The sequence below is a fragment of the Staurois parvus genome, unplaced genomic scaffold (assembly GCF_062004578.1).
Source record: "Staurois parvus isolate SC_StPar_1 unplaced genomic scaffold, SC_StPar_1.0 ptg000448l, whole genome shotgun sequence".
NCBI classification, from domain to species: Eukaryota; Metazoa; Chordata; class Amphibia; order Anura; family Ranidae; genus Staurois; species Staurois parvus.
In genome coordinates, this window is record NW_028318244.1 from 2,602,691 (window position 1) to 2,630,000 (window position 27,310).

Sequence of the window (27,310 nt, forward strand, 5' to 3'; positions counted from 1 at the left end):
GGAGATCATATCCCCCCTTATGTATTATACATGGAGATAATATCCCCCTTATGTATTATACATGGAGATCATATCCCCCTTATGTATTATACATGGAGATCATATCCCCCCTTATGTATTATACATCGAGATTATATCCCCCCTTATGTATTATACATGGAGATCATATCCCCCTTATGTATTATACATGGAGATCATATCCCCGTTATGTATTATACATGGAGATCATATCCCCCCTTATGTATTATACATGGAGATCATATCCCCCCTTATGTATTATACATGGAGATCATATCCACCCTTATGTATTATACATGGAGATCATATCCCCCCTTATGTATTATACATGGAGATCATATGCCCTTTATGTATTAAACATGTTGATTATATCCCCCTTATGTATTATACATGGAGATCATATCCCTCCTTATGTATTATACATGGAGATCATATCCCCCCTTATGTATTATACATGGTGATCATATCCCCCTTATGTATTATACATGGAGATCATATCCCCCCTTATGTATTATACATGGTGATCATATCCCCCTTATGTATTATACATGGAGATCATATCCCCCTTATGTATTATACATGGAGATCATATCCCCCCTTATGTATTTATACATGGAGATCATATCCCCCCTTTTGTATTATACATGGTGATCATATCCCCCCTTATGTATTATACATGGAGATCATATCCCCCCTTATGTATTATACATGGAGATCATATCCCCCTTATGTATTATACATGGAGATCATATCCCCCCTTATGTATTATATATGGAGATCATATCCCCCCTTATGTATTATACATGGAGATCATATCCCCCCTTATGTATTATACATGGAGATCATATCCCCCCCTTATGTATTATACATGGTAATCATATCCCCCCTTATGTATTATACATGGAGATCATATGCCCCTTATGTATTATACATGTTGATTATATCCCCCTTATGTATTATACATGGAGATCATATCCCCCCTTATGTATTATACATGGTGATCATATCCCCCTTATGTATTATACATGGAGATCATATCCCCCCTTATGTATTATACATGGAGATCATATCCCCCCTTATGTATTATACATGGAGATCATATCCCCCCTTATGTATTATACATGGAGATCATATCCCCCTTATGTATTATACATGGAGATCATATCCCCCTTATGTATTATACATGGAGATCATATCCCCCCTTATGTATTATACATCGAGATCATATCCCCCCTTATGTATTATACATCGAGATCATATCCCCCTTATGTATTATACATGGAGATCATATCCCCCTTATGTATTATACATGGAGATCATATCCCCCCTTATGTATTATACATGGAGATCATATCCCCCCTTATGTATTATACATGCAGATCATATCCACCCTTATGTATTATACATGGAGATCATATCCCCCCTTATGTATTATACATGGAGATCATATGCCCCTTATGTATTAAACATGTTGATTATATCCCCCTTATGTATTATACATGGAGATCATATCCCTCCTTATGTATTATACATGGAGATCATATCCCCCCTTATGTATTATACATGGTGATCATATCCCCCTTGTGTATTATACATGGAGATCATATCCCCCCTTATGTATTATACATGGTGATCATATCCCCCTTATGTATTATACATGGAGATCATATCCCCCCTTATGTATTATACATGGAGATCATATCCCCCTTATGTATTATACATGGAGATCATATCCCCCCTTATGTATTTATACATGGAGATCATATCCCCCCTTTTGTATTATACATGGTGATCATATCCCCCCTTATGTATTATACATGGAGATCATATCCCCCCTTATGTATTATACATGGAGATCATATCCCCCTTATGTATTATACATGGAGATCATATCCCCCTTATGTATTATATATGGAGATCATATCCCCCCTTATGTATTATACATGGAGATCATATCCCCCCTTATGTATTATACATGGAGATCATATCCCCCCCTTATGTATTATACATGGTAATCATATCCCCCCTTATGTATTATACATGGAGATCATATGCCCCTTATGTATTATACATGTTGATTATATCCCCCTTATGTATTATACATGGAGATCATATCCCCCCTTATGTATTATACATGGTGATCATATCCCCCTTATGTATTATACATGGAGATCATATCCCCCCGTATGTATTATACATGGAGATCATATCCCCCTTATGTATTATACATGGAGATCATATCCCCCTTATGTATTATACATGGAGATCATATCCCCCCTTATGTATTATACATGGAGATCATATCCCCCCTTATGTATTATACATGGAGATAATATCCCCCCTTATGTATTATACATGGTGATCATATCCCCCCTAATGTATTATACATGGAGATCATATCCCCCCTTATGTATTATACATGGAGATCATATCCCCCCTTATGTATTATGCATGGTGATCATATCCCCCCTTATGTATTATACATGGTGATCATATCCCCCTTATGTATTATACATGATGATCATATCCCCCCTTATGTATTATACATGGAGATCATATCCCCCCTTATGTATTATACATGGAGATCATATCCCCCCTTATGTATTATACATGTTGATCATATCCCCCCTTATGTATTATACATGGAGACCATATCCCCCCTTATGTATTATACATGGAGATCATATCCCCCCTTATGTATTTATACATGTTGATCATATCCCCTCTTATGTATTATACATGGAGATCATATCCCCCTTATGTATTATACATGGTGATCATATCCCCCCTTATGTATTATACATGGAGATCATATCCCCCCTTATGTATTATACATGGAGATCATATCCCCCTTATGTATTATACATGGAGATCATATCCCCCTTATGTATTATATATGGAGATCATATCCCCCCTTATGTATTATACATGGAGATCATATCCCCCCTTATGTATTATACATGGAGATCATATCCCCCCCTTATGTATTATACATGGTAATCATATCCCCCCTTATGTATTATACATGGAGATCATATGCCCCTTATGTATTATACATGTTGATTATATCCCCCTTATGTATTATACATGGAGATCATATCCCCCCTTATGTATTATACATGGTGATCATATCCCCCTTATGTATTATACATGGAGATCATATCCCCCCGTATGTATTATACATGGAGATCATATCCCCCTTATGTATTATACATGGAGATCATATCCCCCTTATGTATTATACATGGAGATCATATCCCCCCTTATGTATTATACATGGAGATCATATCCCCCCTTATGTATTATACATGGAGATAATATCCCCCCTTATGTATTATACATGGTGATCATATCCCCCCTAATGTATTATACATGGAGATCATATCCCCCCTTATGTATTATACATGGAGATCATATCCCCCCTTATGTATTATGCATGGTGATCATATCCCCCCTTATGTATTATACATGGTGATCATATCCCCCTTATGTATTATACATGATGATCATATCCCCCCTTATGTATTATACATGGAGATCATATCCCCCCTTATGTATTATACATGGAGATCATATCCCCCCTTATGTATTATACATGTTGATCATATCCCCCCTTATGTATTATACATGGAGACCATATCCCCCCTTATGTATTATACATGGAGATCATATCCCCCCTTATGTATTTATACATGTTGATCATATCCCCTCTTATGTATTATACATGGAGATCATATCCCCCTTATGTATTATACATGGTGATCATATCCCCCCTTATGTATTATACATGGAGATCATATCCCCCCTTATGTATTATACATGGAGATCATATCCCCCTTATGTATTATACATGGAGATCATATCCCCCTTATGTATTATATATGGAGATCATATCCCCCCTTATGTATTATACATGGAGATCATATCCCCCCTTATGTATTATACATGGAGATCATATCCCCCCCTTATGTATTATACATGGTAATCATATCCCCCCTTATGTATTATACATGGAGATCATATGCCCCTTATGTATTATACATGTTGATTATATCCCCCTTATGTATTATACATGGAGATCATATCCCCCCTTATGTATTATACATGGTGATCATATCCCCCTTATGTATTATACATGGAGATCATATCCCCCCGTATGTATTATACATGGAGATCATATCCCCCTTATGTATTATACATGGAGATCATATCCCCCTTATGTATTATACATGGAGATCATATCCCCCCTTATGTATTATACATGGAGATCATATCCCCCCTTATGTATTATACATGGAGATAATATCCCCCCTTATGTATTATACATGGTGATCATATCCCCCCTAATGTATTATACATGGAGATCATATCCCCCCTTATGTATTATACATGGAGATCATATCCCCCCTTATGTATTATGCATGGTGATCATATCCCCCCTTATGTATTATACATGGTGATCATATCCCCCTTATGTATTATACATGATGATCATATCCCCCCTTATGTATTATACATGGAGATCATATCCCCCCTTATGTATTATACATGGAGATCATATCCCCCCTTATGTATTATACATGTTGATCATATCCCCCCTTATGTATTATACATGGAGACCATATCCCCTCTTATGTATTATACATGGAGATCATATCCCCCCTTATGTATTTATACATGTTGATCATATCCCCTCTTAATCTCCTCTTCTCAAGAGAGAATAAATTCAGTTCCTCTAATCTTTCCTCATAGCTGATCTCCTCCATGCCTCTTATCAGTTTGGTTGTCCTTCTCTGTGCTTTCTCCAGTTCCCCAATGTTCTTTTTGTGAATTGGTGCCCAAAACTGACCTTCATATTCCAGATGAGGTCTTACTAATGAACAATATGTGTGTGTGGGGGGTGTAGTTTACAATGTGACAATGTCAGAGGGTGTAGTATACAATGTTGAGAGGTCTGCAGTATAGAATGTAACAATGTGTGTGTGTGGGGGGGGGGGTGTAGTATACAATGTGACAATGTCGGAGGGTGTAGTATACAATGTTGAGAAGTCTGCAGTACACAATGTAACAATGTGTGTGTTTAGTATACAATGTTACAATGTGGGGGTGTACTATACAATGTTGGGAGGTCTGCAGTATACAATGTAACAATATGTGTGTGGGCGTAGTATACAATGTAGCAATGTGGGGGTGTAGTATACAATGTTGAGAAGTCTGCAGTATACAATGTAACAATGTGTGTGTGGGAGGGGTGTAGTATACAATGTTACAATGTGGGGGGTGTACTATACAATGTTGGGAGGTCTGCAGTATATGATGTAACAATGTGTGTGTGTGTGTGTGTGGGGTGTAGTAGTATACAATGTGACAATGCCGGAGGGTGTAGTATACAATGTTGGGAGGTCTGCAGTATACAATGTAACAATGTGTGTGTGGGGGTGTAGTATACAATGTTACAATGTGGGGGTGTACTATACAATGTTAGGAAGTTCTCAGTACACAATGTAACAATATGTGTGTGTGTGGGGGGGGGGGTGTAGTATACAATGTTACATGTGGGGGTGTACTATACAATGTTGGGAGGTCTGCAGTATATGATGTAATAATATGTGTGTGTGGGGGGTGTAGTATACAATGTGACAATGCCGAAGGGTGTAGTATACAATGTTGGAGGTCTGCAGTATACAATGTAACAATATGTGTGTGTGTGTGGGGGGGTGTAGTATACAATGTACCAATGTGGGGGTGTACTATACAATGCTGGGAGGTTTGCAGTATACAATGTAGCAATGTCAGGGTGTATATATAATATAATGTAACAATGTGGGGGGGGGGTCTGTAGCATACAATGTTGGGAGGTCTGCAGTATACAATGTAGCAATGTCAGGGTGTATATATAATACAATGTAACAATGTCTGGGGTCTGTAGTATACAATGTAACCCTGTGGGTCTCGGTATTACCTGGCTGGCAGAGGTCTCGGGTAGTGAGGAGGACAGCTGGGCACAGGCGCTCCCTCGTTCCTATAGCAACCAGCCCGCTTGGTCCTCCTGCCAATCAACCGGAGGGCGGATCCCCTTCACCACGCTTCCTTTCGCTGAGGTTACCAGGGTGACGGTGACTTTCAATGCTCATTGGAGAAATCCCGCCGCGACAAGGGCGTGGATTGTGCCTGTATATTGGACTAGAGGGCGTGGTATCCATGCTAGGTGTGTACCCGTAAGAGGCGTGGCCTGCAATCTATTTTCACTGGGTAGCACGGGGGAGTGGGAGGTCCCTCCAGTCAGCAGGAGGCGGGCATACTCTCTGATAGCTAGGGCGTGGTATCTCCGGGTGGAGGGGCGGTTCTTTAGTAAGAGGGCGTTGATGGTTTGGGCTTTGCAGTGAATGGGGCGTGGCGTTCCTCGGTGATAGGAGTGGGGAGGCGTGTCTTTTACATGGGAGGGGCGTGTTCTGTGCCTGAGTGCCCCCAGCAGTAAGAGCGGAGAGCTGAGAGCGGACACTTCACACGGAGAGAACACCGAGGAGGAGGAGGAGGTGAGGGAGAGAGAGAGCCGGGGATCCACATCCCGGAGATCACATCACTGCCTGTCATTGGAGGATGACTAGAAATACAATGTATATACAATGTAACATGATCATTGCCCGGGGTGTGCGGGAGCATTCTGATTGTCTTCTGTATGGTGTCTTCTTTTCGCTGTATGACTGTACAGTGTAATATTATGGATGTATGACTGTACAGTGTATTATTATGGTTGTACATTTTATTATGGTTGTATGACTGTACAGTGTATTATTATTATTATGGTTGTATGACTGTACAGTGTATTATTATGGTTGTATGAGTATACATTGTATTATTATTATTGTTGTATGAGTGTACAGTGTATTATAATGGCTGTATGAGTGTACAGTGTATTATTATAATGGGTGTACAGTGTATTATTATGGTTGTATGAGTGTACAGTGTATTATTATAATGGGTGTACAGTGTATTATTATAATGGGTGTACAGTGTATTATTATGGTTGTATGAGTGTACAGTGTATTATTATAATGAGTGTACAGTGTATTATCATGGGTGTACATTGTATTATGGCAGTATGACTGAACAGTGTATTATTATGGTTGTATGAGTATACATTGTATTATTATTGTTGTTGTATGAGTGTACAGTGTATTTTAATGGGTGTACAGTGTATTATAATGGCTGTATGAGTGTACAGTGTATTATTATTATTATAATGGCTGTATGAGTGTACAGTGTATTATTATTATTATTATAATGGCTGTATGAGTGTACAGTGTATTATTATAATGGGTGTACAGTGTATTATTATGGTTGTATGAGTGTACAGTGTATTATTATGGATGTACATTGTATTGTTATGGTTGTGTGAGTATACATTGTATTATTATTATTATTATTATTATATGAGTGTACAGTGTATTATAATGGGTGTACAGTGTATTATTATGGCTGTATGAGTGTACAGTGTATTATTATAATTATGGTTGAGTATACATTGTATAATTGTTATTATTCTTGTTGTATGAGTGCACAGTGTATTATTATGGTTGAGTATACATTGTATAATTATTATTGTTGTATGAGTGCACAGTGTATTATTATGAGTGTACAGTGTATTATTATTATGAGTGTACAGTGTATTATGGTTGTATGACTGTACAGTGTATTATTGTTATTATGGTTGTATGAGTATACATTGTAGTATTTTGGGTGTACAGTGTATTATTATGGTTGCAGTACTATAGGGTTTATTATGATGATGGTGTCATAGAGTGTAGTTTTATGATGGTGTTACTATATGGTAATATACTATAATTATCTATGATCACTATAGTGTACTATATCCTGTATAATAATGTATATGGTGTGATGTGCGTTACTGTATGGTGTATTATGATTTTATTATTATATATAATTATTGTATGGTACTAAATCCTGTATATTATGGTGTATTCAATATTATGATGGTGTTATATAGTATTGCTGTATGTTGTGTTTATTATGCTTGCATTATTATATGGTGGAGTATTATGATTACTATGCTGTAGTACTGTGGTTAGTGTTATGTTGGTGTTATTGTATGCTGTGTATTATGCTTGTACAGTATTGGCTGCAGTTGTATTGTTCTGTGGTGTAGAATTATGGTTGTATTACTATATGACGTATTTTGTTACGATTGGATACCATAATATATGGTATAATAATATTATTATTTAGCACTGTGGTTGCAGTATGTGTTGTAGTATTAGACCAGTGCTATTGTATGCTGTGTATTTGTTTATGTAGTGTACAGCTGTATTGTTCTATAGGTGTAGTACAATGATTGGAGGACTGTATGGTGTTGTTCTGTAATTGGAGGACTGTATGGTGTGATATAATGATTGTGTTGTATGCTGTTTATAGTGTTTGTTTTATATTCTATAGAACAATGATTGTATTACTGTGTATAATAGAATTCCATTTGTGTGATGTGCTGGTATGTTTATTTTTTCCTTTTAATGCTGTAGTGTCAGTTTGCATAGGGAACATTACTTTGAGTGTGTTTGTATGCTGTATTATGATTGCATTATCATAGTATGCTGTGTTATTACTATTGTAGGCTGTATTATTAGGATTGTAGGCCATTATTAGGATTGTAGTATTGTATGCTGTATTATTAGGATTGTAGGCTCTATTATTAGGATAGCAGTATTGTAGGCTGTATTATTAGGATTGTAGGCTATTATTAGGATTGTAGTATTGTATGCTGTATTATTAGGATTGTAGGCTCTATTATTAGGATAGCAGTATTGTAGGCTGTATTATTAGGATTGTAGGCTATTATTAGGATTGTAGTATTGTATGCTGTGTTAGGATTGTAGGCTATTATTAGGATTGTACGCTGTATTATTAGGATTGCAGTATTGTAGGCTATTATTAGGATTGTAGTATTGTAGGCTGTATTATTAGGATTTTAGTATTGTAGGCAATTATTAGGATTGTAGGCTGTATTATTAGGATTGTAGTATTGTAGGCTATTCATAGGATTGCAGTATTGTAGGCTATTATTAGGATTGCAGTATCGTAGGCTGTATTATTAGGATTATAGTATCGTAGGCTATTATTAGGATTGTAGTATTGTAGGCTGTATTACTAGGATTGTAGTATTGTAGGCTTTATTATTAGGATTGTAGTACTGTAGACTATTATTAGGATTGTAGTATTGTAGGCTGTATTATTAGGATTGTAGTACTGTAGACTATTATTAGGATTGTAGTATTGTAGGCTGTATTATTAGGATTGTAGGCTATTACTAGGATTGTAGGATTGTAGGCTGTATTATTAGGATTGTAGTACTGTAGACTATTATTAGGATTGTAGTATTGTAGGCTTTATTATTAGGATTGTAGGCTATTAGGATTGTGGTATTGTAGGCTGTATTATTAGGATTGAAGTATTGTAGGCTGTATTAGGATTGTAAGCTATTATTAGGATTGCAGTATCGTAGGCTGTATTATTAGGATTATAGTATTGTAGGCTATTATTAGGATTGTTGTATTGTAGGCTGTCTTATTAGGATTGTAGGCTATTATTAGGATTGCGGTATTGTAGACTGTATTATTAGGATTGCAGTATTGTAGGCTGTATTATTAGGATTGTAGTATTGTCGGCTGTATTATTAGGATTGTAGTATTGTAGGCTGTATTATTAGGATTGTAGGCTATTATTAGGATTGTAGTATTGTAGGCTGTAATATTAGGATTGTAGTATTGTAGGCTGTATTATTAGGATTGTAGGCTTTTATTAGGATTGTAGTATTGTAGGCTGTATTATTAGGATTGTAGTATTGTAAGCTATTATTAGGATTGTAGGCTATTATTAGGATTGTAGGATTGTATGCTGTATTATTAGGATTGTAGGCTGTATTAGTAGGATTGTAGTAGTGTAGGCTATATTAGTAGGGTTCCTAGTATTGTAGGCTGTAGTAGTGTTTTTGCATGGTGTAGTGTTATAAATGTGTTTTTGTATGCTGTGCACTGTGTTTTTATTACAGTGTAGGCTACAGTTGTATAGTTATATGGCGTAGTACTGGAGGACTACTGTAGTATTGGAGGACTGTGTGGTGTAGTGCTGTGATTGCATTATGAGGACTAATTTATTGTAAGCTGTAGTAGTTTGTATTGCTTTGTGTTATAGTACTGTGGTTGACTTATTACCTGCTGTAGTATTATCACTGCATGGCAGTGCTGTATAGAATCATGATTGTATTGTTCTATGGTGTAGTATTATTGTATGACTGTTTGTTGTATAGAACTATAATGGTAGTATATGGCTTTGTATTGGAATTGTGGAATTATATAGTGCAGTATTATTATTATTATTAAGCTCGAAAGAGCAGGGCCCTTGATCCCCTCATGTTTTGCATTGTATTGGTATTGTTCTGTCACATGTTCTGTCTCCCTTTGTAATGTACAGCGCTGAGCGAACTATTGACACTTTATAAATACTGAATAATAATAATAATAATAATATTATTATTGTATGACTGTGTTGTATAGAATTATGACTGTATTATATGGCTTTTTATTGGGTTTGTAGTATTACATATTGTAGTTTTATTATTGCATGGCTGTGTCGAGTAGAACTATTATTGTATTGTTTATATGGTGTAGTAGTATTATTGTATGACTGTGTGTTGTATAGAATTATGATTGTTTTATATGGCTTTGTATTGTAACTATATTATATGGTGTAGCGTTATTATGGAATGACTGTATTGTATAGAATTATGATTGTATTTTATGGTGTGGTATTGGGTTTGTATTATTATTTGGTGTAGTTTTAAAATTGTATGGCTGTGTTGCATCGAACTATGGTTGTTGTAGTATTATTATTATTATTAATAATACTCATTTTTGACTGTGTGTTGCATAGAACTGATTGCATTGGCATAATATTGAGATTGTATTATTGTATGGTGTACTATTATCATCGTATGACTGTGTTGTATAGAATTATGATTGTAATATTATATGATGCAGTACTGGGATTGCATTACTATATGGTGTACTATTATTATTGTATGTTGGTGTTGGGTAGAAGTATGATTGTATTATTATATAGTGTAGTATTTTTGTATGTTGCGTTGGGTAGAAGTATGATTGGTTGTATTGTTATGTGTAGTACTGGGATTGCATTACTATATTGTGTAGTATTATTATTGTTTTTGGCGTTGGGTAGAAGTATGATTGCATTATTAGTGTAGTATTATTATTGTATGTTGGAGTTGGGTAGAAGCATGATTGTATTATTATATAGCATAGTATTATTATTGTATGTTTCGTTGGGTAGAGGTATGATTGATTGTATTGCTATGTGCAATACTGGGATTGCATTACTATATGGTGTAGTATTTGATGGTTTTATATACTTTAGTACTGCGGTTGTATCACTGTGTACTGTGATTAGAGGGCCGTGTGGTGTAGTATTATGGTTATATTATACAGATTGCTATTTTATGAGGACGGCTTTTATTGTAAACTGTAGAAATTTGTATTGCTTTGTGCTATAGTGCTCTGGTTGTCTTTTTTACATGCTATACTGTTATCATTGTATGACTTTTGTATTATTATATACTCCAGTATTATACTTTTGTGTTGTCAGAACTGGAATCTCTGTGGCTCCTCATTGTCATACATGTATTTGTATGTTCTCGGGATTGCAGATTGTAATAGGTTCCTTCCTTTAGGTTCCTCTATGTGACCCCTGTACATCCTGATCAGTGCTGATCTATACAAATCATGGGGTATGGGATGATTAGTCCCAGGACTGGTATATATTGACTTTTTCTTGAAATATACATATGTAGAGCTATTTTTCCTAATCCTGTAGTTTTCTATCAGGACGTAAAATAGAGATTTACTTATATTATTATGTGCAATAATCAAAGTTATGAATTTTTAGATCCGCCAGGCCCGGTGATAAGAAATGGGGGAATAATGTGGGTTTTGCTTTTTGTCTGTCTGCTATTATGTGCTATATTTGTGGATGGTACGTGTGTGTGCTATGGTGTATGGCGTTCTGTACGATGATAGCTCTTTGTCATGTATAGGGCTATGCGTTCCATACATCAATGTTTGATGATCCCATGAATAATTGACCGGTAATCTGTGCATCTCATTGCGGTGTGTTCATTCATTGTGATGATAATGAGAGCAGAGGCGGGGTGTACAATGGATGGCGGATGTACGGGATGCTCGGCTCAGACCAGGCCTCCTCATATAATGGTCTTTCATACTAAATGACATAAAGCAGGTTCTGCTCTTCCCTCCCTGCGGTGGGTCCCATGGCTCTGTCTCCTTGGCTTGGTCTGGACCAGGATTTCCTTCAGTCGATGATTTTGTGCTCTGCATCCTTGTGGATGAGGCCTGGTCCCCACACGGCTCCTCCATAGGGTTCTGGATGGCTGGATGTTAGTGGCATCTGGAGTATTCTTCAGGCCTATCGATCCCAGCACTTTACATGATTAGACTGGATTACAGGGCTGGATGGGATTGCAGGTTTTGAGAATCAAACAACAATGTATCTGAATTATTATACCATTCATTTGTTCAAAATATTCTGGCATCAACGTATCAAAAATGCTCTGGCATCAATGTATTAAGAATCCTTTGACAACAACATATTAAAAATGTTCTGGCATCAACATATCAAAAATGCTCTAGCATCAACATATCAAAAATGCTCTGGCATCAACATATCAAAAATGCTCTGGCATCAACATATCAAAAATGTTCTGATATCAAAAATGTTCTGGCATCAAGGTATCAAAAATGTTCTGGCATCAAGGTATCAAAAATGTTCTGGCATCAATGTACCAAAATATTCTGCCAGTAATGGATCTGATAGAATATTCTCTAAGGATAGAACCCAGAGTCCAGAGATGGACAACAAAATGGTGAAAAGTCTGGGGGATAAAACATCTGGTGAGACTGCAGGAACTTATATGTACAGTCTAGAGCAGTGATCTCCAAACTGTGGCCAGGGGGCTGGATGTGGCCCTTTGCTTGCCATTATGCCTTAAGGATACTATTTCATCCACTGACACCAACAATGTGGAATAATTCTTGTTGCAGACACCAACAATAGGACTCTGTTCCTCCCACTGACACCAATGATGGGGCACAAATCTTCCACTGACACCGACGATGAGGCACAGTTTCTTCTATTGACCAACAATGGGGCATAATTCCTTTCATTGATACCAACAATGGACCTGTATTCCTCCCACTGACACCAACCATGGAGCACAGTTCCTTCTACTGACATCAATGATGGGGCACAATTCCTTCCATTGACACCAATGATGGGGCACAATTCCTTCCTTTTACACCAACGATGGGGCACAATTCCTTCTGTTGACACCAAGGATGGGGCACAATTTCTTCCGTTGACACCAAGGATGGGGCACAATTCCTTCCATTGACACCAAGGATGAGGCACAATTCCTTCCATTGACAGCAACGATGGGCCATAATTCCTTTCATTGATACCAACAGTGGGCCTGTATTCCTCCCACTGACACCAACCACGGAGCACAATTCTTTCTACTGACACCAATGATGTAGCACAATTCCTCCCATTGACACCAACGATGGGGCACTATTCTTCCCACTGGTATCAATGATGGAGCAGAATTCCCTTCATTGACACCAACAATGGGGCACTATTCTTCCCACTGGTATCAATGATGGAGCAGAATTCCCTTCATTGACACCAATGATGGGGCACAATTCCTTTCATTGATACCATTGATGGGCCACTATTCTTCCCACTGGCACCAACGATGGAGCACAATTCCTTCCATTGACAGTAACAATGGGGCATAATTCTTTTCATTGATACCAACGATAGGCCAGTATTCTTCCCACTGACACCAACGGACTGGCACAATTCCTCCCGCTGACACTAACAGTGGGCACTATTCCTTCCACTGACACCAATGATGGGGCAGAATTCCTTCCATTAACACCAACAACAAGGCACTATTCTTTCAATGACTCCAACAGTGGGGCACTGTTCCTCCCATGGACACCAATGATGGGGCAGAATTCCTTCCATTGACACCAACAATGGGGCACTAGTCCTTCCACTGACACACATTGTTTACTCTGACTGGATGCCAGGACATCTTCTACTCCCACTGGCCCTCCTAAAGTCTGAAGAACAATAAACTGGCCCTTTCTTTTGAAAGTCTGGAGACTCCTGGTCTAGAGGAAAGAAGGGAAAGGGGGGGACACGACTAAAACCTTTAAATACACGAAAGGGCTGAAAATGGTTCAGGAGGACATGATTTTCAATATGAAGCTAAGATCAAGAACATGGCCCCAAACTGGCAGGAAGAACATTCAAAACTAAACTAAGAAAGTTTTATTTTACTGTAAAAGTAGTTGATACTTGGAACAGACCTCCAGCAGAGGTGGTGAGTCAGTCAACAGTAAGTGAACTTAAAAATGCTTGGGACATCCAGCTGTACCCATGCATGTGGCGGCATGGAAGAGGGACACATATAGGTGTCACTGAAGGCCCCTGCCACTGTGACCTTGCTGTCACAGACAAGCTGCAGGTCACAGAGTGCCGATCAGGAGCCGGTAGGATGGACTCCTGATCACATGATCACTGGGACAGCCAAATGCAGCCCAGAATCAGAACCCCCCCTTTGTTCTGGTAGTAGGCTTGGTTCACATTTATACATTTTGCTTTTGATCTGTTTCTGTGGTGTGTTTTTGGCATGTTTTATCAAGCTTTTTTTTATGCGTTTTGCATTTTTTTTTGGCCAATTTTTGTTGGGCAGATTAAAAAACACAAAACGCATCAAAAACAAACTACATGCTTTTCTGCAGCGTCTTCATTGATGTCTGTTGAACCAAAAATGCATTGGTTTGCATTTAAAAAAGTCCCTGACTCTTTCCAAAAAAGCAGCAGCTGAAATGTTTTGGCAACAATGGATTTGAAATATTCTGACAACAGTGGATCTAAAATACTCTGCCGACCATGGATCTGTATTATTTTGGCAACAATGTGCCAGAATATTCTTCAAATAATGCAGGGGACTACAAACTTTCTAAAAGGGACAGTTTACTGTCCATTAGACTTTAGGGGGCGGACTGTGCCCAGTGGGTGTAAACAATGCCCCATCTTTGGTATCAGGGGAAGAAATAGTTGATATCAGTGGGAGGAATAGTGCCCCATCATTGGTGTCAGTGGGAGGAATAGTGCCCCATCATTGGTATCAGTGGGAGGAAAAGTGCCCCATCATTGGTGTCAGTGGGAGGAATAGTGCCCCATCATTGGTATCAGTAGGAGGAAAAGTGCCCCATCATTGGTGTCAGTAGGAGGAATAGTGTCCCATCATTGGTATCAGTGGAAGGAATAGTGCCCCGTCATTGGTATCAGTGGGAGGAATAGTGCCCCATCATTGGTATCAGTGGAAGGAATAGTGCCCCATCATTGGTATCAGTGGGAGGAATAGTGCCCCATCATAGGTATCAGTGGGAGGAATAGTGCCCCATCATTGGTATCAGTGGGAGGAATAGTGTCCCATCATTGATATCAGTGGGAAGGAATAGTGTCCCATCATTGGTATCAGTGGGAGGAATAGTGCCCCATCATTGGTATCAGTGGGAGGAAAAGTGCTCCGTCATTGGTGTCAGTAGGAGGAATAGTGTCCCATCATTGGTATCAGTGGAAGGAATAGTGCCCCGTCATTGGTATCAGTGGGAGGAATAGTGCCCCATCATTGGTATCAGTGGGAGGAATAGTGCCCCATCATTGGTATCAGTGGGAGGAATAGTGCTCCATCATTGGTATCAGTGGGAGGAATAGTGCCCCTACATTGGTATCAGTGGGAGGAATAGTGCCCCATCATTGGTATCAGTGGGAGGAATAGTGCCCCATCATTGGGAAGAACAAAGCCCCAGCATTGGTATTACTGGGAGGAATAGTGCCCCATCATTGGTATTACTGGGAGTAATAGTGCCCCATCATTGCTATTAGTGAGAGGAATAGTGTCCTATCATTGGTAGCAATGGAAGGAATAGTGCCCCATCATTGGTGTCAGTGGGAGGAATAGTGCCCCATCATTGGTGTCAGTGGGAGGAATAGTGCCCTATCCCTGGTGTCAGTGGGAGGAATAGTGCCCTATCCCTGGTGTCAATGGGAGGAATAGTGCCCCATCGCTGGTGTCAGTGGGAAGAATAGTGCCCCCATCCCTGGTGTCAGTGAGAGGAATAGTGCCCCCATCCCTGGTGTCAGTGGGAGGAATAGTGCCCCCATCCCTGGTGTAAGTGGGAGGAATAGTGCCCCATCCCTGGTGTCAGTGGGAGGAATAGTGTCCCATCCCTGGTGTTAGTGGGAGGAATAGTGCCCCATCCCTGGTGTCAGTGGGAGGAATAGTGCCCCATTGCTGGTGTCAATGGAAGGAATAGTGCCCCATTGTTGGTGTCAGTTGGAGGAATAGTGCCCCATCGTTGGTGTCAGTCGGAGGAATAGTGCTCCATCGTTGGTGTCAGTGGGAGGAATAGTGTCCCATCATTGGTATCAGTGGGAGGAATAGTGTCCCATCATTGGTATCAGTGGGAGGAATAGTTTCCCGTCATTGGTATCAGTGGGAGGAATAGTGCCCCGTCATTGGTATCAGTGGGAGGAATAGTTCCCCATCATTGGTATCAGTGGGAGGAATAGTTCCCCATCATTGGTATCAGTGGGAGGAATAGTGCCCCATTGTTGGTGTCTGTCGGAGGAATAGTGCCCCATCGTTGGTGTCAGTTGGAGGAATAGTGCCCCATCGTTGGTGTCAGTCGGAGGAATAGTGCTCCATCGTTGGTGTCAGTGGGAGGAATAGTGTCCCATCATTGGTATCAGTGGGAGGAATAGTGTCCCATCATTGGTATCAGTGGGAGGAATAGTTCCCCATCATTGGTATCAGTGGGAGGAATAGTGCCCCATCATTGGTATCAGTGGGAGGAATAGTTCCCCATCATTGGTATCAGTGGGAGGAATAGTTCCCCATCATTGGTATCAGTGGGAGGAATAGTGCCCCATTGTTGGTGTCTGTCGGAGGAATAGTGCCCCATCGTTGGTGTCACTGGGAGGAATAGTTCCCTATCACTGGTATCAGTTGCAAGAATAATTCCTCAATGGCCGGATCAAGGCAAGCAAAGGGGCACAGTTTGGACACCACTGAAATAATGTATCTGAATTATTCTGCCAACAATCTATTTGAATTGAAATAAAAGACAAAACAGCCATCTGTTATCAGAAGGATAAATTATTTCACCGACCATTTCATTCAACTATAAGGTTTGGTGCGGGCTTAAAAAAGTTTTTGAACATATTTTGTACCAGGAAAAAAAACTGAAACTTGATCTATATTTCTCCGATTTATGAAGACCTCTCATTGTAATGCAGATCATCATACATCGAGGTGCGTCAGTGCACATGGGGTGTTGCTTGCACCAGTGCATTATCTGAGGTGCCTCAACACACGCCCCTGTATCCAAAAACACATGGTGTCATGCCGTTGACTCTGCCTAGTGTTGTTGGCCGTAGAACAGGGGAGGACTAACAACTCATGGGGCCCCCGGGCAATAGGGGATCATGAGCCCCCTGTGTCCTCGCACGCACCCAAAAAAGCCTATGAAAAAGCCAATGAAAGATACCAGGGGCATCTCATGTGGCCCCCTACTGACCCCGGGCCCTCAGGCAGTGCCCGAGTGCTCGAATGGTCAGTCCACCCCTGCCCTGGAACTATCCAGGCACCATCAAATGCAAGGTCAATCTTCTACAGCTCAAAGAACCCCTAGCAACCTCTAGAGGAACCCTATGGTTTCACGAAACCCTGGTTGAGAATGGCGGGTCTAAGGGTTTCTCTTTTTCCAAAATGGCTTTCAAACTTTGGTATGTTTTGTGGCCATTTCAGCTGCAAATATTTGTAAGATAAAGACTTAAAATTATCGCAAAACATCAGTATCAAAAATGACCAGTAGTAACTAAAGGAAATGCTTAACTCCTAAGCCTATTGGTGCCATGAGGGGTTCATGTCAGAACGTAGTATTATTAAAATGGATAATCCCAGATCAGTGGCATATTAAAGAAGAGTATCAGGTTCTCAAGGATTATACTAATCCAACCATTATTTTTTTGATTATTTTTCTAGTTATTACCCATCTCTGAATGATTGGATGGGGATAGAAAATCTTTGTTTTTCTTTTTTTTTTTGTGGGGGGTGGGGGAGTCATTGTCCTAATGACAGGGTTAGAGTACCGGTTGTTGTGTGGTTGGACTTCTCTTCATATTTTAGAGGTTTTTGTGGTTTTTATCTGTTTTAGTTGGTAGTAGATGATGGAAATGCAGGAGGGTGTAGTAAATATACATTTTATTTTCCATGGTTTTCTTTTCTTTTAACATTGATGTCTTTTAAGTGCCATGTATTTCTAGATTAAAAAGGATCTGACAAGATGGGTTTTTTTCCTGCTTTTTTAATTGGGCAAAAAACAAGGGGGAAGTCAGAAACCTATAGCCAGCTATAATACATTTTAAAAATGGTGTTGTTTGGTACGGGTTATACTGTTGGCCAAGTATAGCAGAAGATACCACCACAATGGTGCCATCCATAGACTAGTAGAAGATATTACAATGGTGCTATCTTTAGACTAGCAGAAGATAGCATCTCAGTGGTGCCATCCCTGGACTAGCAGAAGATCACATCACAATGGTGCCATGCGTAGGCTAGTAGAAGATCACATCACAATGGTGCCATCCATAGACTAATAGAAGATACTACAATGGTGCCATCTTTAGACTAGTAGAAGATATTACAATGGTGCCATCTTTAGACTAGCAGAAGATAGCATCACAGTGGTACCATCCCTGGACTAGCAGAAGATCTCATCACAATGGTGCCAGCCGTAGACTAGTAGAACATATTACAATGGTGCCATCTTTAGACTAGCAGAAGATAGCATCACAGTAGTGCCATCCCTGGACTAGCAGAAGACCTCATCACAATGGTGCCCTCCGTAGACTAGTAGAAGATATTACAATAGTGCCATCTTAGACTAGCAGAAGATAGCATCACAGTAGTGCCATCCCTGGACTAGCAGAAGATTTCATCACAACGGTGCCATCCCTGGACTAGCAGAAGATCTCATCACAATGGTGCCAGCCGTAGACTAGTAGAAGATATTACAATGGTGCCATCTTTAGACTAGCAGAAGATAGCATCACAGTGGTACCATCCCTGGACTAGCAGAAGATCTCATCACAATGGTGCAATCCCTGGACTAGCCGAAGATCTCATCACAATGGTGCTATCCGTAGACTAGTAGAAGATAGTACAATGGTGCCATCTTTAGACTAGCAGAAGATAGTTATCTCAGTGGTGCCATCCCTGGACTAGTAGAAGATCTCATCACAATGGTGCCATCCATAGACTAATAGACGATATTACAATGGTGCCATCTTTAGACTAGCAGAAGATAGCATCACAATGGTGCCATCCCTGGACTAGCAGAAGATCTCACCACAATGGTGCCATGCATAGGCTAGTAGAAGATCTCATCACAATGGTGCCAGCCATAGACTATAAGAAGATATTACAATGGTGCCATCTTTAGACTAGCAGAAGATAGCATCTCAGTGGTGCCATCCCTGGACTAGCAGAAGATCTCATCACAATGGTGCCAGCCATAGACTAATAGAAGATATTACAATGGTGCCATCTTTAGACTAGCAGAAGATAGCATCTCAGTGGTGCCATCCCTGGACTAGCAGAAGATCTTATCACAATTGTGCCATGCGTAGGCTAGTAGAAGATATCATCACAATGGTGCCATCCGTAGACCAGTAGAAGATATCATCACAATGGTCTAGAACAGGGGTCTCCAAACTATGGCCCTCCAGCTGTTGAAGTACTACAAGTCCCATCATGCCTCTGCCTCTGGGGGTATTGCCTGTGGCTGTCATCTTGCAAGGCATCATGGGACTTTCAGTTCCTCAACACCTGGAGGGCCATAGTTTGTACACCCCTGGTCCAGAGGAAGATTGCATCACAAATGTGCTATGCCATTACTAGAGGAAGTTACTTCCACAGCCATCCCATGTCTAGAGGAAGATATTATCACAACCCTGTCTAGAGGAAGATGCCTAGTTTACAAGTTTTAGCATGTCTTGTGTAGTCTAATTGGAGATACCATCACAATGGAAATATGCCTTGTTTACCATCACAATATAGTCATACTACCACAATACAATACTATCACAATGGTACTGTCCGTAGTCTGCCCTCACAGTGGAGCCAGTCCTAGTCTACCGTCACAGTGGTGCCATGCCCAGTCTAGGGTAGCAGAAGGTATAACAAAGATGCTATGCCTAGCCTACTCCCACTGTGGAGCCATGCCTAGTATACCACTGCATTTGTCATATTCCCAGTCTAGGCTAGCAGAAAATGTAATCGTAAATTATGCCTAGCCTAGTCTACTACCATCGTCACAATGACGCCATGCCCAGTCTTGCCATCGCAATGGTGCCATGCCTAGTCTTGCCATCGCAATGGTGCCATGCCTAGTTTTTGCCATTACAATGGTGCCATGCCTAGTCTTGCCATCGCAATGGTGCCAAGCTTAGTCTTGCCATCGCAATGGTGCCAAGCCTAGCCTTGCCATCGCAATGGTGCCATGCCTAGTCTTGCCATCGCAATGGTGCCAAGCCTAGTCTTGCCATCGCAATGGTGCCAAGCCTAGTCTTGCCATCGCAATGGTGCCAAGCCTAGTCTTGCTATCGCAATGGTGCCAAGCCTAGTCTTGCCATCGCAATGGTGCCAAGCCTAGTCTTGCCATCGCAATGGTGCCAAGCCTAGTCTTTTCATCGCAATGGTGCCAAGCTTAGTCTTTTCATCACAATGGTGCCAATCTTAGTCTTTCCATCACAGTGGTGTCATGCCTAGTCTTTCCATCACCATGATGCCAGGCTTAGTCTTTCCATCACAGTGGTGCCATGCCATGTCTTACCATTACAATGGCACAATGCCTAGTCTTGCCATCGCAATGGCGCCTTGCCTAGTCTTTCCATCGCAATGATGTACGCCTAGTCTTTAGAACACAATAGTGTCACACCTAATATTTTCATTGCAATGATGCCATGCCCAGTCTTTTCATCACAATGGTGCCATGCCATGCCTAGTCTTACCATTACAATGGCACAATGCCTAGTCTTTCCATCGCAATGGTGTCACACCTAATTTTTCCATCAAAATGATGCCATGTCCAGTCTTTCCATCACAGTGGTGCTATGCCTAGTCTTTCCTTTACAGTGGTGCCATGCTTAGTCCTAACTATTACAATGGAGCTATGCCTAGCCTTGACCATCACACTGGTGCCATGCCTAGTTTAAGTTACCATCAGATTGACTCTGTGCTCAGTCTAGGCTAGCAGAATATCATCTCTTTGATGCCATGCATAGCATTTTCTGTTGTGTACGTCAGTTTTCCATCTGATGATTTCTCTGGGCATTATCAATGTATGTAACTGTGGCTAACATTCTTCAGTAGTAGATCTTGTTTCTAGGCATACTGTATACAGGGACATTATCTGCATGGAGTGCGTTTTATCTCCTCTTTGTGTGGGTTTCCTTTTGTACTGTTCGTTTTCTATGCAGCCCAACAGTGTAATTGTAGAATTATTATCTCTCATGTCTGTACTGCGTACATTTACTTGGATAACTCTTCATGGCAGAGTCTGATGCTGTTTGACAGAGGGTATGAAACTGTCTGCATGGAGTGTGTCAATATCGCATATATACAGTTGCAAGAAAAAGTATGTGAACCCCTTGGGATTACGTGGAGTTTTGCATGAATTGGGCATAAAATGTGCTCTGAACGTCATCTAAGTCACAACAATAGAAGAACACAGTCTGCTGAACATAATACTTCACAAACATTAGATGTTGCCATGGTTTAATTGCACATAACATGTAAACATTCACAGTGCAGGGAGGAAAAAGTATGTGAACCTTTGGACTTAATAACTGGTTGACCCTCCTTTGGCAGCAATAACCTCAACCAAACGTTTCCTGTAGTTGCAGATCAGACCTGCACAACGATCTGGAGTCATTTTGGACCACTCCTCTTCACAAAACTGTTTCAGTGTAGCAATATTCTTGGTATGTCTGGTGTGAATCGCTCTCTTAAGGTCATGTCACAGCATTTCAATCGGGTTGAGGTCAGGACTCTGACTTGGCCACTCCAGAAGGCGTATTCTGTGCTGTTGCAGCCATTGTTTTGTTGAATTACTTGTATGCTTTGGGTCATTGTCCTGTTGCATCACCCATCCTCTGCGGAGCTTCAGTTGGCGGACAGATGGTCGTACGTTTTCCTGCAAAATGTCTTGATAAACTCTGGAATTCATTTTCCCATCAATGACAACAATCCGTCCAGGCCCTCACATACTTTTTCCTCCCTGCACTGTGAATGTTTACATGTTATGTGCAATTAAACCATGGCAACATCTAATGTTTGTGTAGTATTATGTTCAGCAGACTGTGTTCTTCTATTGTTGTGACTTAGATGACGTTCAGAGCACATTTTATGCCCAATTCATGCAAAACTCCACGTAATCCCAAGGGGTTCACATACTTTTTCTTGCAACTGTAATAAAATTTAGTTACATCTGAAATCTGCTACCTATTCCGTGCGAGGGGAAAACTTGGGTTGCAGAAATAATTTGCTCTGCCTATATTTTGCTCTTTAATCTGCTCTGCTCTCTACAATTTAAACAGGGATTAGTGAATTTAAACATGGATTAAACGCCTTCTTACTAGAAATGCCTTCTCTGCTGGTAATTAAGAGGATATCCATCAAGTCGGTATTAGTAGATGGGGTTCTGGCACGTGCCAAGCACCCCTCCCCCATCTTATGTCATTTTGGTGGGATACCAGTTTACCGACTAGTTTGTATTTAGGAAAGTGAAGCAAACACGGGGAGAACCTGCAAACTCCATGCAGATGGTGTCTGCGGTAAGAGTCGATCCAAGGAAGACAACCGCAAGACAAAAAAATACTAACTACTTGCCATGTTAGACACGCTGAGGTTGCAGTAACTAACCCCACCTTCAGAAAATGCTAGTTCACTGGCTTTCGTGCTCTTTGACTTGGACTTAAAGGACACCGGCACCTTTGGGGCAATTTCCCTTTAGGGCCCACTTATACCTTTCCAGTGCGGTGCACTGCGATAATCACAAGTTAACAAAACACACGTTACGTCCCTTAGCACATTGCAGTGCTTTTCATTTTGATTGCTGCTATGGCTTCAGTGCTCACCGCAACGCACAACCATGCATGCAGCATTGACAAAAATGGCGCATATCTGCTTTTTGAACATCTAGGTACCTTGCCTGACTTTGCATTTGCATAGGCTGCTGTAACGCATTAAAGGAAAGGCAACATGATGCCAGTGTCTGAATGGGCCCTTGATCAGGTCCCCCCATCCCTATGAGTATGGCCCACCTGGACCAATACTTTCCCACAAATGTCACTCTACCGCCATTCCTGGCATCGCAGAGCCTTTCCAGCACAAGCGCCCCTTCTGGGTCTTTCTCTCACCGTGCGCATGTGTGCCACTGATCCATTCATTCCTAAGGGTATGCTATGCACATGCCAGTCTCCAGTAGAGTATGGCTCACCCATAGGAATGAATGGACCCATGGTAAGTCAATGCATGCTCAATACCTTCTCATTGTAACTATTCCAGGTATGTAATACCTCTTACCGAGATCATAGTACTCCCCCTGATGATGGCTTCACCTGCTTTTCACTCCAGATATATGGCGCCATCTTTTTTCAGGCATCATCTGGGTCACATCTACCTCCTGGACTGAGATGCCGGCTCAGAGATGACACAGTCCTGTAAATCCTGGTGCCCATGCAGTTCTCTTTGTTCCCAAATGTCTGATACAGATCAGCCTCTCACCTTGTGACTTGCTACAAAGTTACAATATTGCAGTCTGAGGGAGGAGACTGAGGAAATGCTTCCTCCTGCCTGCAGCAGACTGATGGCATCATCCCAGGTTAGGCAAAGTCTCTGGACTAGAGCTCAAAGATGGCTTTTGATTGATAAATGGCAGAGCTCTAATGTTGCAGCCTGAACACTAGAGGTGACTGAGAAATTGCTTCCTCTTGCCTGCAGCAGACTAATGGCATCACCCCAGTGTAGTCTCTGCACTAGAGCTCAAGGATGGCTTTTGATTGATAAATGGTGGAGCTCTAATGTTGGAGCCTGAACACTAGAGGTGACTGAGGAATCGCTTCCTCCTGCCTGCAGCAGACTAATGGCATCATCCCAATGCAGTCTCTGGACTAGAGCTCAAGGATGGCTTTTGAACAATAAATGGTGGAGCTCTAATCTAGCAGCCAGAACACTGGGACAGGAGAGACTGAGGAAATGCTTCCTCCTGCCTATAGCAGATTAATTGCATCATCCCAGTTTAGTCTGTGGACTAGAGCTCAAGGATGGCTTTTGAACGGTAAATGGTGAGGTGCTAATGTGCATCCTGAACACTGGAGGACAGGAGACTGAGGAAATGCTTCTTCTTGCCTGCAGCTGACTAACAATGTCATCTCAGCCTAGGCCAAGTCACCGGCCAGGATGACATTTTAATGACAAAGTTGGAACTTTTCTGAAACCAGATACTGTTGCTGTATGTTAGGAGTGTATTGATGAAGACTGAAAGCTGCAAAAGCAGGCAGTAAATCTAGACGCAGAAGAGCTCGTCTCGCCTTCCGCTCAATGGCCGTCTTTCTGCAGCTCGGCTAAAGAGCGTTGCCTGGAGATCTCAGATGGAACACGTGTAACACTAGACCTCTGGAATTGTAGCCGGCGGCCTGCTATCGGGGTATGCATTTCCTTCACGTATTGTTAATGCGTTGTGTGTTGTGTGTTGTGTGTCTTCGTTTTGGCGGAGCGCGGTGCCGACAAGAATCGCACACATCACTGCGCTTTTTGTGTCGCTTTCAGAGCCATCTTGGCGTTCATGACTCCCTATTGGCTCAGTCTAATTATCCTGACCGCGCTTAGCCATAGCGATCCTTCTAGATTTCATCATCCCGAATACCATCTCTTTAACCCTTTTGCTGCCAGATGCTTTTTTTTTTTTTTTATTACATGAAAACGCACTGAAAAGCCCCAAAACGTGAAATTTTCTTCTTAAAGCGGAGACCCCACTAAATAAAAAGGGTGGCAGTTGCAGTGTTTTCAGATATTTCTGCTACTAATCACCAAATCTAGAATTTAAGTAGAAAGTAATTGTGGCGCATCCCAACACAATGTAATCCCTGAATTTTGGTAACAGGTAACACATGAGGTTGCATTGATGACATAGATACCAAACATGTCAAACCTCAAATTGTTCATAAGCGACGCTTTTAGTGCCCTTGTCACCCCTCTGAAAAGCGATTTGTGGCAGATAAAGTAGAACATGCTACATTTTTTCTGCACAGAACTGTACTGGAACACGGTAAAGCACATCAAAAACGCACTGGAATGTACATGTCTTTATTTAAATTGAAGAAAAGAAGAAAAAATTAACTGGAACACGTCAAAAAACACACTGGGACACATAAAAAATGTGCATGCGGAAATGCATCCAGAACGCATCTGGATTGAGTTTCTATAGTGTGAACCGGCCCTGAAAAGCCAGCACCACCAACGCATGACAGTTGCAGTGTGGGTCCTATTCACTTGAATGGGTTTCCTCTAAGGGCCACTTCACACTACATGCGTTTCAGTGCTTGCAGTTCTAGTGCGTTGCGAATGGCAGAAAAAAAAGTAGAACCGGCTGCATTTTTTCTGCACAGAACTGTATTGGAACGTGGTAAAACGCATCAAAAATGTACCGGATCGTACATGTCTCCATTTAAATTGAAGAAAAAGGGGAAAAAATAACTGGAAACCGTCAAAAAAGGCACCAGAACACGTCATAAATGTGCATGCGGAAACGCATCCGGAACACATCTGGATTGCGTTTCTATAGTGTGAACCGGCCCGGAAAAGCCAGCACCACCAACGCATGACAGTTGCAGTGTGGGTCCTATTCACTTGAATAGGTTGCGTTGCAGTACAGGGGAAATCATTTTGTGCAGGAGCTGCGCAGCGGCATTTGTACAGCCTCCTCCGGCTGCTGTGTTGAGTTAAGGGGGGGGGGGGTAAAACTTCGGACCTAGAATGATCTCCCCAGAATTATTGCTCTCATTTCTCTGTGTCTAGGGCTAGGATGTCAAACTGGTGGCCCTCCAGCTGTTGCCAAACTACAAGTCCCATGAGGCATTGCAAGATTAACAGTTACAAGCAGGACTCCCAAAGGCAGAGGCATGATGGGACTTGTAGTTTTCCAACAGCAGAAGGGCAACCGGTTTGACACCCCTGGACTCTAGGACATACCCAATATGTATGGTGCAGAACCGTTTGGTGCACCTACACGTGCGCACCCAACACCCATGTTTTGCACTTGTGTGCACCTGGGGAAGGATGGTGTTTTATATTTTTTATATTGTAATTTTTTCTTTTTTTTTGTACCTAACTTTATTGCTATCACACAGGGACAAGCCTAAGGACCCTTTCACACTGATCAGTTTTTCCTTCCATTTTTGCCTTACCAAAAGCAGAAGAAAAATGCATGACCATTAAATCCTATGGAGCTCTTCACACAAGTCAGTTGCATTTGTAAGCCCTGGTTCACACCAATGTGATTTGTCATGTGATTCCACAGTTTAACCTCTTCACGCCGGCCGAACGCAAATGTGCGGCCTCCCGACGTCTGGGCCTAGACGCCGAGCGGCCGCACATTTGCGTTCTATTAAAAAAAGGACATATGTGCCGAGAGCGCACGCCCTGCTCGCTCCTAGCACACATGTCCGGTACTCACGGAAAGGTCCCAATCTCCTCTTTCGTGTCATGGCGGTCACATGACCCTAAGCCCCGCCTCCCGGCTTCTGAAACTCTAAAAGGGCCGGGAGGCGCTGGCGTGAAGGGGTTAAAATCTCATGACAAATCACACCCTATTTTCGTCGATGGGACCGGTCAAATTGTTGCGATTCAAGTCGCAGTCGACTTGAAACGGTTCCTGCACTAGTTTTGTGCGATTTTTACTGTGGCTTGCATTGAGTTGTGTTAAATGGAAGTTGCAAACCTTGATGAAATCGAAGATCCAAATCACACTGATCTGCGGTATTGAAA

The 27,310-nt window shown here is 41.1% G+C and overlaps 2 protein-coding genes across 4 annotated transcripts in view; one reads left to right on the forward strand and one right to left on the reverse strand.

Annotated features, from left to right (window-relative positions):
- The window catches only part of FBXO16 (F-box protein 16), a 124,561-nt gene extending 118,351 nt beyond the window's left edge, over nucleotides 1-6,210 (reverse strand). For both annotated transcript variants that reach the window (XM_089688177.1, XM_089688176.1), the window contains exon 1: nucleotides 5,981-6,210. The gene's annotated coding sequence lies outside the window, so the exon portion shown is untranslated. The remainder of the gene's footprint in view (nucleotides 1-5,980) is intronic.
- A 309-nt stretch (nucleotides 6,211-6,519) lies between these two features.
- Nucleotides 6,520-27,310, forward strand: part of FZD3 (frizzled class receptor 3) — a 118,508-nt gene continuing 97,717 nt past the window's right edge. For both annotated transcript variants that reach the window (XM_089688178.1, XM_089688179.1), the window contains exon 1: nucleotides 6,520-6,635. The gene's annotated coding sequence lies outside the window, so the exon portion shown is untranslated. The remainder of the gene's footprint in view (nucleotides 6,636-27,310) is intronic.